Source organism: Limulus polyphemus, unplaced genomic scaffold, assembly GCF_000517525.1.
Source record: "Limulus polyphemus unplaced genomic scaffold, Limulus_polyphemus-2.1.2 Scaffold944, whole genome shotgun sequence".
Classification (NCBI taxonomy): domain Eukaryota; kingdom Metazoa; phylum Arthropoda; class Merostomata; order Xiphosura; family Limulidae; genus Limulus; species Limulus polyphemus.
This window is the reverse complement of record NW_013666554.1, coordinates 367,164-377,719: the sequence shown is the minus strand read 5'-3', so window position 1 is coordinate 377,719 and position 10,556 is coordinate 367,164. Positions and strand designations below refer to the sequence as shown.

At 33.4% G+C, this 10,556-nt stretch overlaps 1 long non-coding RNA gene across 1 annotated transcript; it reads right to left on the bottom strand.

Annotated features, from left to right (window-relative positions):
• Positions 1-704: 704 nt before the first annotated feature.
• Positions 705-4,238, bottom strand: LOC111086238. The gene is made up of 3 exons (XR_002610968.1): positions 3,592-4,238; positions 1,169-1,266; positions 705-893 (listed from the first exon to the last, which is right to left on the bottom strand). It is a non-coding gene; the product is annotated as an uncharacterized LOC111086238 (long non-coding RNA).
• Between the last annotated feature and the right edge of the window lie 6,318 nt (positions 4,239-10,556).

Here is a 10,556-nt window from a genome sequence, read left to right as displayed (position 1 = left end):
CACTTGATACCAAAAAATAAAACAAAGTTCAAGGTTTATATCTATCAAAACTGGTCATTAACAAGATAGTGAACAAGTACTTGCTAAAGGTGAACAACCCTATAGTACAGTCGCTTGATGTACCTAAATGTTATTTGGCTGTTGTGTTACCCTTTACTGGTCTATGTTAATTCCACAATATGTTATTTAACAGCACAAATTAAAGAACATCTTAAACCAAATAAAGGAAATCAGTCCAGCATTTACTGATTTTGCTACAACACGTGTGATGGGACAGCTAACAACACAGACTTCAGGATCCAAAAATTAAATGAAATTTTCCATCTTTTTTCTCGGGTAGGATCAATAAACATTATAACATCACAAAAGTAAAGCTGACAAACAAGAAAATAAATTTCTAACTGATGTTAAGACAACTGTGACAGTGTGAGGTCAGAGAAGTGACACATAAATGTTATAATGTGAGAATGTTTGTGATCAAGGCTAGAGACTCACTAAATAAAGAACATAATTTGAGCATTATTAGATTATAAAGTAACAAGTGGTGGAAGGTGGGATGGGAAGAATTATTTTTAGCAATGTACTTAAAAAATCAATAATAGATAAAAATTAAGAGTGCTGTCCATATATTACAATCATTAAAATACTTGAAATATTCAAAATAAACATTAAATTCACAGTTTTTAAAACAGTATTCATCCTTGTTAAAAAGTTCCATAAATGTTTTCTCAAACAAATATCACTGTAGTTATCCATATTGAGAGAATGATAAGTTTTTAATATACAAATTACCTCAGCTTCCGTTAGTTCTTCATCATACTTTTCTTTTTTTTTAATTTTAAAATCAAAGACTGTAAATGAAGATCCTTCTGGGAAAGCAGTTTCTGTTATCACTAGAGGTGTAAAATAAATATTTTTATAACCACGTGATTTCTATGTATCACTACGTTGTAAAAAGTTCTCACTATAAAATAACAGATTTTCTTTAAAACTAGTCCAGTTTGATTAGTTTATCCTTAACCATAATACAGATATGACAGCATATAATTATGACAATAACTCACACATATAGTGAAAAATTATCAAGAACAATTTAGCATACTGTTACTCCAAGTGTAGTTTTTGATGTATAAATTATTCTTAAATTAATTAGTCTAATATTACTTACATGTATATTATTCCTAATACGATACATGGTTTGCATTGGCTACCAGTCCCATATTTGGTACCTTCATCTTAAAGACAATGTCCTTCACACTGTCTTTACTAGTGGGAAAAAAACTTCAAACATCAGTCTCCCACATGTCACAAACCACATCTATATATCTTGTATAGTTCTTATTCTATTCAATTATGAGAGACACAAGTAGCTAATACAGATTTGATGATTAACACCAGGACATCCTTTGAGTCACAAAGCATACCTGGTTATGGACAAATCTGAAATGTTAGCCTCCAATATACCACTATCCACAATTGTTTATCTTTTTGAGTTTTCATTGTATTCAATTAATAAGGTAGTTCAATATTAAAGTTATGAACATTCTGTATGACTTACCAATCAATATGCTTAAAATTAAAGTATTTCATCATTAACTTTATTAGTTGCAACAACAGTCATATTATCCAAGTTCTTGTTGACATTCTCTCTATTACCATGTGGTCCATAAACACTGATCATATAATCCAAATTCTTAATGACATTCTCTCTATTATTATCAGGTCCATAAACAATGATCATATTATCCAAATTCTTGTTGAAATTCTCTTTATTATCATGTGGTCCATAAACAATGATCATATTATCCAAATTCTTGTTGAAATTCTCTTTATTATCATCTGGTCCATAAACAATGATCATATTATCCAAGTTCTTATAGTCATTCTCTTTTTTATCATGTGGTCCATAAACACTGATCATATTAACCAAGTTCTTATTGACATTCTCTCTTTTATCTGGTGGTCTTCAAGTTAAATTTGCTAATTGATCTTGTTGCATCCTTGAAACTAATGATTGCAAAACACATAGATTCAACTTCCTGACTTTTATTTATCATGTCTTCAGTCCTAACTGGCTTCAACTCATCCCTCACATACAGGGGTACCCCAGCACCTCTTTTAAAAAACTATCATTATTCAAACAATTTGTGACCAGAAATCTAAAAATAATTCCTAAAACTATCTTCCAAGATTAATCACATTTCAGTAAGTCCCAAAAATACATCCAGCTGAAATCATTAACATCAGAAAATAAATTTTATAAGATGAAAATGGGAAAGTATTTTAACTTGATATTAAAAACAAAATTGCTTCTACACCACTTTAAAGGGACAAGTATACATAAAGCTCTCTGAGTGTGTGTGTATACATGTTCACACACTAAATTTAAAAATAATATTTATTTACCTCAATTAAAATTATTTCTACCTCTCACCTATTAAGGATGCTATTAAAACAACCATCTACAACAATCAAACATTGTTATACATTTAGTAGTCTACACCAGTTAATAAACATCACTAGCTTCACCTTTTCCTCTTTCTTATGTGTATGAGCAGGCTTTGTACAACAGGCCTGTTTCACAATTCAAGTTCAATGGTTTTATACTCTTCAATAAACTATTTAAAAAAAATCCATATCCTATGATTTATTTTCCATTCACAAATATAGCTAATACAACAATACTCAATGTTTAAGTAAAAAACTGTAACTCTCAGAATTTAATTGACTGCATCTAAAACACTAAAGTTAAAATATTTATAGATGACAATCATGTTGGCCTACTAAGATTGAAGTCATTTTTTTACTGTACTTCTTGCTGTGATGTTGAGTGATATAGCTCATACATACAGTTGTCAAAATTAAGTAACAAACAAAAATTATATTAAATTATGCCTAGCTATACAAATCATACACCAACTTGAAATAATTATTTTACTTATTTCATTTCTTACTCCACAGCATTAGTTAAACATGAAATCTCCAGTTCTCTTTACTTCTTAGAAAAATGCAAGAATGAAAACATTACAGCTTTAATGAAAAATATTATATTGCTTTTAAAGCTAAAAAAAGCAAATATTCTCTCATCCAAAATAAATACAATGATAAAGAAGGGTTAAACTTGGAAAGAAGTTGTTAGCTTGAACTTTTTTCAAATAATGTTTTACCTTTTTTTTTTTTAAACCATATTATATTTTTAATTACTAATGCAAGTTTCTATGTCATATGAATAATCAATTTATTATATTATATTTTTTCTGTATGTTAATACAATATATTCTTCAAATTCGTTAACATGTATCTTGGTGTTTAAATGTTCACTTAATGAAATAAATTATGACTGTTCACTAGATACAATTCTTCTCATGGACAAATGACAGATGTTACAAAATGCTTAATGCAATATTATACAGTAAAAGAATAAATTAAAAACTATAAAAGAAACACAAAATTATAATAGTTCTGTGTTAGTACTAATGACTTGTTCTAATGATAAAGCAAAATTGTTAATCAATACAGGAAATATTTTGCCCACAACTGTGCCATGTTTGTGTTTCACAAACGTTTAAAATTCTATACATTTTAACTTACTACAAGGTGCTATTTTCTTTGCTTCATTTTTCAAAAACGTGACATCCAACAAATCATTCTCCTCATCAGAAATGGGTTCGGTTTTCACATTCGGAGGTTGAAAAACTTCCATGTTATCGTCAATGTGTCACCCTTGATGTCTTATTTGAAGTTTGCAGTTACTCCTTTCATCAACAAACACGTGAGTAAGAACTTTTAATCTGTTTAAAAGTTTCTTACACCAACTTCCAACCAGACAATATCTCAAAACTTCGTTTTTCATTAGGCATTAGTTACGAGAATCAGATTCAATGTTCATTACGATATGCACAAGTTATATATGTATACGTTAATAAAAATTTTTAAGAAATTCAACAGTTTATTTAAACATATTTTGAATCAAGTCACAAAAAAGACAACCATTCTGCTATATTTTCAGTACATCTGGCGTCAAAAACGAACATAAATCTAAAGTACATGTGTGATAATTAAATCTGGAGAAGTAATTTCAGTCATCCTTCACAAACGTAACATTACCCTTATTAACAGCAATAACAATATTGTCTATCAACTTACGACTTTTAATTTAGCTTGTTTTATCTTGCAAAGCTATATCAATAAATTAAATATAAAAAGTGTAAACTCTTCAAACTATAATTTATAAATTATAGTATAAACGAACACGGGTATTTTTTTAGTACAAACATTGTGTGTAAACTGTAATTTCTTCTATTTCACGAAAAGAAAGTCAAGCACATTTTCTTCTGAAGCATATTCCAAAGATATTAATTAAAAATTATTACAAAAAATACCTTGTATTATTATACACAACTTAGAAGAAAAGGGTGGTATATCGAGAAGTTTACGAAAAAAACGGCCTTTTTCCTATCGGGAAGGTGTATGTTCTATATATAGGAAAACGTGATTTGTTAAAGCTAAATAACGGCTGTACTCATCCACAATTATGTGAAAAAAAAATATGGATATAGCTATTTTTACAACTTTTATAAAATTTATCAAGGAATTGATGAAATACACATGTTTTAATATCGGAACCTTTGGTTACTGCTATAAAATAACTAACTTTATGAACTGTGCACTATAGTAATTTGAAATGTAAAAAAGTGCCTACTAGAAATTGCTAATATGGTAACCTATCAGCTCAGTCAGTACAGCTCTCGCTTGTTGTACAAACAATACTGGATTTGGTCCATTTGTGGGGAATTTCAATAAGGACTTTCTTCTGACCTGTTGTACTTATGTAATCAGGTCTGAGGAGAGGGGGAGCGGACAAAATTCCCGAGGCCCGGACGAAGAAAAAAATACAAGATAACTTTTGGTATAACTAACGTCTAAAACTTGGTAGAGCTGTTTTTGTTGTATTTAACTAGCTATATATATTTACTTTTCGTTTTATTATTATTATTATTATTTTGTTATAACTTACAATATGGAGAAATAACTATGTGGGATAGCCTTGATGGGTTCAAGTGACTCTTTGCTATGCTAATACATTCTTATGTTCTTATGACTATTTGCATTAGCCAACTCAATGTATCTTCCTTATCGAGGGTTACATGTTATAGCAACTGTTAATTTTATTTTAATATTATTTGATATTATTTGCATTCGTTCAATTCTTCATTGTTTTAAGCATTAGCATTATGGAGTACAAATATAAATCTGGAGCACAGAAGAGAAAAGAAAAACGAGAAAAAGCAAAAATAGGTCAGACAAGTTTATTTATTCTGGGCTTTGTTTCTTCATCAGCATGTGGCGATGAGTGAGATAGCAAAAGCCAGTCATCTGATTCCTAAACATTATCAAAGAAAAACCTAATGAGTCTTCTGTTGAAATAGAAGAGCAAAGATACACTACCGAGGGTAAGGATAGTCTGATTATTGAACACTTCCTTCTTCAATTTTTAATTATAACTATGAAAGGCTAAATTAAATACAAGTATATATTTCCAAGTTTCTGTACTTTCTTTTTTTGAAGGAAATTGTTTTTCAAGTTAATATTAGCGTACTTATCCTTTTTTTTCTTCAGATGGAGTTCGAAAGTTTGCTGTTGGAAATGATGATTCAAGCAAACCTTCAGTTAGTAGTCCCAGTACGTGCACAACTGCAACTGGTAATGAGGGCTTTCAACACCTGTATTTCAATACATTTGATATTGGAACTCTAAAGACATTATATTCTATGGCTCAGGAAATAGAAGAGGCAGTGAAACGCAGTCCATTTAAGCACCCATAACAGTTTCCGATAGATGCTACTTTACGTCCATTTCCTACGTCTTTACTTCAGTACGAACTTCCAAACAATGAATTTGCGCCTCGTAATTGGATAGTTTGGAGTCGGATCCAGCAGGCATTATTTTGTTTTACTTGTTGGCTTTTTTCTTCTCAGTCTGAATAATTTCGTTCGTATTTTCCTTCTAACTCAGAACATTCATATCGGTTGAAATGGAGAAAATTCTACGACAGAATTCCAGAACATCAGTGTAACAGTCTTCACAAAGAGTGCTACTTGAAATGGTAGACCTGAGAAATTCAACTAGAATGCAGTGGTACTATTTTACACACACTGGAGAGACAGATTCAAAGCGAAGCCTATTTATGGAAACAAATACTACGACGGTTGCTTGGTGTGACATTATTTCTTCGTGAATAAGGCTTGGCATTCAGAGGCAAATATCAGAAAATCGGAGAGCCAAGTAATGGAAATGTTTTTAGAGTCCTAGAGCTTTTGAGTCACTATTACCCAGTTCTGGAAAAACATTTTGGCAAGGTCAGAGAATCTCAAAAAGCTGGTAAACGCTTATAAGTGCATTATCTGTCTAGTGACACGCAGAATAAATTTATTTCTTGCTGTGCCTATCATGTTAGAAGTGCTATCTTAGAACAGAGAGAAAATGCGAAGTATTATTCCATTATTATTGATGCAACTCCAGATTCAAGTCATGTCGAGCAAACAACATTTATCCCTCGTTATGTTAATTTCAATGAAGAAAAATGCAAATATGAAATACAAGAACGATTTTTGGAATTCACTGGCTGCAGACAAAAACAGGAGTTGCAATTGCAACCTTGATTCGCTCGACTCTTGAGAAACAATTTCTATTAATGAATACCGTGGCTAAGGTTATGACAATGAAAGTAATATGAGTGGGGCGTTTAATGGTGCACAAGCATTTTTTCTTCGGTGGAATCTTTTACCAAAGTTTTCTTCATGCGCTTATCACAGTCTTAACTTGTGTGGAGTGCACGATGCTGAGTGTTTCCTTGATGCAGCGATATTTTTTGGGATAATACAGCAACTGTATAATCTGTTTAGCTGTAGTCCTCCCAACGATGGAAAATTCCGAAGGAGTGTGTTGGAATTTCTCTACATTCAATGTCTGATACTCGTTGGAGTGCACAGGTGGCTCTGTACAATCAATTGCAGCTCATTTAGCTAAGACTGTCATTGCTGTGGAATTTTTGAATAAGCTAAATTTCTCTGTAGAGAACCAACGAATAGTGGGATTGACCATCACATATAATGCCCCCACGGCTGAAAGGGCAAGCATGTTTGATATAACGCGGATTCGAACCCACGACCCTCAGATTGCGAGTCGAGCACTCTAGCCACCTGGCCATGCCAGGACGGACCTATATAGGATTCCAACTTTTACTCTCCCGATATCAGGTCAGCAACCATAAAACAAAGTTTCTGAATTGGCACTGTCAGTGACGAGAGGAAGAGTAAGACTTTGACTTTCAAGAAGAGATGTACAGGTAAGAAAAAATAGCACTATCAATGTTGATTCTTATTTATGTTTGTTGTTCTCTTGAAAATTTTGTTGAAAGTTATATTTATCATTTTTTATTTTTATCTTTAGATACTGCCAATCAGATGTAGATATACTTTGACGGTGCTGTCTTTAATTCATGGAAGAGCTTCTTATAACTTGCGATATAGTTCCCTTCAGGTACAAGACTATTGCTTCTGTATGCATGGCTGTATTATTACGACTGTTAGAGACTAATCTGATTGTAAAAAATTAGATAAAAGTAAACAGCATAGGAAGTAATGCCTAACAAAACCCTACAATCTTTATATCAAAACCCTACACATCATGCTAGGTTTGGCAGAGTACAACCTTTATTTAGATGTATAAAAGTGCTAGGTAAATCTGTAACTATAAATCAGGTTAAAGACTGTGTCAGAACTTTTAAATGTGTATATATGGGTGTGTGCCAAGAATTCTTCTACATGACAAATTATTCTCCAACGTGGGAGCGTATAGCCTCAGTGGTTGATATTTCAAAGTGAGATAAACAATTTGATAGAGATAAGGCTAACTTTGCGTTTTCTACCTTTTCTCTGACTGAACTTCTCTTTCACTTGACTTTACTTTTACTCCACTTCCGCTCGTTTGGTCGTCGTTATTTATATGTTTATGACTGAGACAACCAGAAATTTCTATAGCCTCGACAATGATGAATTGCAAACAAAATGTATGACTCTAACCAAACTTGTTTTAATTATCATCTTTATATTAATTGCCTTTAACTCTCTTGTTATGAAAAAACACACTAAACAATTAAATAATATTGCCTACACTAAACAGTCTTGTATACCCAACAGACTCGTTAAGTTGACAGAATACATACATTCTACACAAACCAGTAAAATATAAGTTTTCGAGAAAGCGATTTATCGTTTGGTGGATCTCTCTAACTTAAGTCAATATACTCGTAACAATCAGTTTAATTATTTACTCACATGTATCGAAGTGATTTCTAAATATGCGTGTATTGTTCCATTCATGGAAAAGAAAGGTTGTAAAATCTTTCAAACAAATTATAAAACAGGGTTGAAAAACTTGCAAACTTCAAAACAATGCTGTGACAGAGTTTACTAATCGTCTCTTTCGACAATATCTCAAGAAACAAGACATTCACTTCTTTAACACACGTAACAAAACAAAGGCATCTATAGAAGTATTTAATTGCACTCTTTAAAACTAGAATGTGGCGCTACTTTACTCATAGTGGAACTTATAAATATATTACTGTATTGTTACGTCTCTATTCGTTTGTTAATTTTCCTAAGAAGTTCTTTCCCAGAAACTTCAACAATACAAGTCCTTTCTTAAATAAAACTAGTTTATTCCTTCTCATTACAATATTGCAATGCACTTAATATCCACACTCACTTCAGGACACGCTATAATTCTCAACGAACGATTCACGCACTTTACTTACTACCGTGCTTGACTCAATTGTCCATCTATATCTTCAATCTCTCTGTCCGCTATTCAATTATCTATCTCGATTCATTGTCTGGTGCACTTATATACAAGAATAGAGGGCACCTAGCAAATACTGGATTATACGTGATGTTTCCCGATCTTTCTAGAACTCTTTACGTGTTACCAGCGTCACGTGACTTCCGTTGTTGTAACACTGTCCTTTCCTTAGTATTGTTCGTCCCGAACAATAGCCACTTACATTAAACCAATAGAAAATGAACAATAACTTAATTAAATGTACAGAATTTACAAACACAAAATTAGAATTCAACAAAGTCTATTAATTTTACGGGACGTATCTTCTTCCGTACTGGTCTCCATCTCGTTGGCTTCCGCTTCACGTAGGGTTTATCTGCTCCATCAGGAAATGTCCTATTATCGGTAACAGTCACATCAGTGGTAGTAACTTCATCAAGGGCTTCACTCTTTCCCTTCTCAAACCGAGTAGAGTTTCTTCCTCGACAGTGGCTTTTCCAGGTGACACGTCTTCAGTGGTGTCTTTTGTTCCATTGTTCACTTCGTTCCAACTGAAATGTCCTGGACAGTGATAACACCAAAGCCTGTTGGCATGCACCACCTTTGGCTTGCCTCGCCGACCACATTTTAATCGGAAAGTCATGTCTGAGAGACGATCCACTATTTCATATGGACATTCCCATGGAGAAAACAACTTAGGAGACTTCCCTTTGGTCTTCCTGAGACTATACAACTACACCTTGTCTCCTGGTACAAAGCTGACTTCAGTAGATTTCTTATCATAAGTTAACTTCATCGAATCAGCAGACGTTTTCAAGTTTGAATGCACTTGACGGTGAATATTATCCATTCTTTCCGATAACACTTTCACGAACTCTGACACATTTTCAGGCAACTCTTCATAAGGTGGGCGTCCTGTTAACAGATCCACTGGCAACCGAAGTTCCCGACCAAACATCAACTTTGCTGGAGTGTATCCAGTGGTTTCATGCTCTGCTGTTCTATAGGCCATCAACGGTGGAGGGAGTAAGACATCCCTGTCATATTGGCGGCTATTACAAAACTTTGCCAATTCCTGTCTCATTGTCCAGTTGTACTTTTCTACCATCCCATCAGACTGTGGGTGAAGTGGCGTTGTTCAGGACTTTCAGATGCCAAACAATTTGTAGCATTCATGGAACACAGTTGATTCAAAGTTACGCCTTGATCTGAATGCAGTTCATATGGCATATCAAATCTGAAGAAGAAATCACTAATAGCCGAAGCTATAGTTGTAGCTTCCTGATTTGGTAGTGCATATGCCTCAGGCCACTTGGTGAAATAATACATCACCACACAAATGTACCTGTTTCCAGCACGAGTTTGGGGCAAAGGACCAGCAATGTCAACGGCTACTGTTTCCATTGGTGCACCAACTTAATATAACTTCATTGGAACACGTCCTTTATGCTTGGGTCCCCTTTTAGCACAACATGTACTTCATGTTCTGCACCATTCTTCCACAGCTTGCCTCATACCTATCCAGTAAAATCTCTGTCGTAGATGACTCAATGTCTTCATAACTCCGATGTGTCCTCCTGTTAAACTATTATGGGATTGATGCAGCACAACTTCCCGTAACTTTCTCGGTATAACCGTCTCCCAAGCCGAGCGCAAAGCACTTGCTTGTAGAAAATCAATTATTGGCTTCAAATCTTGGTCTTTCTCCTGTT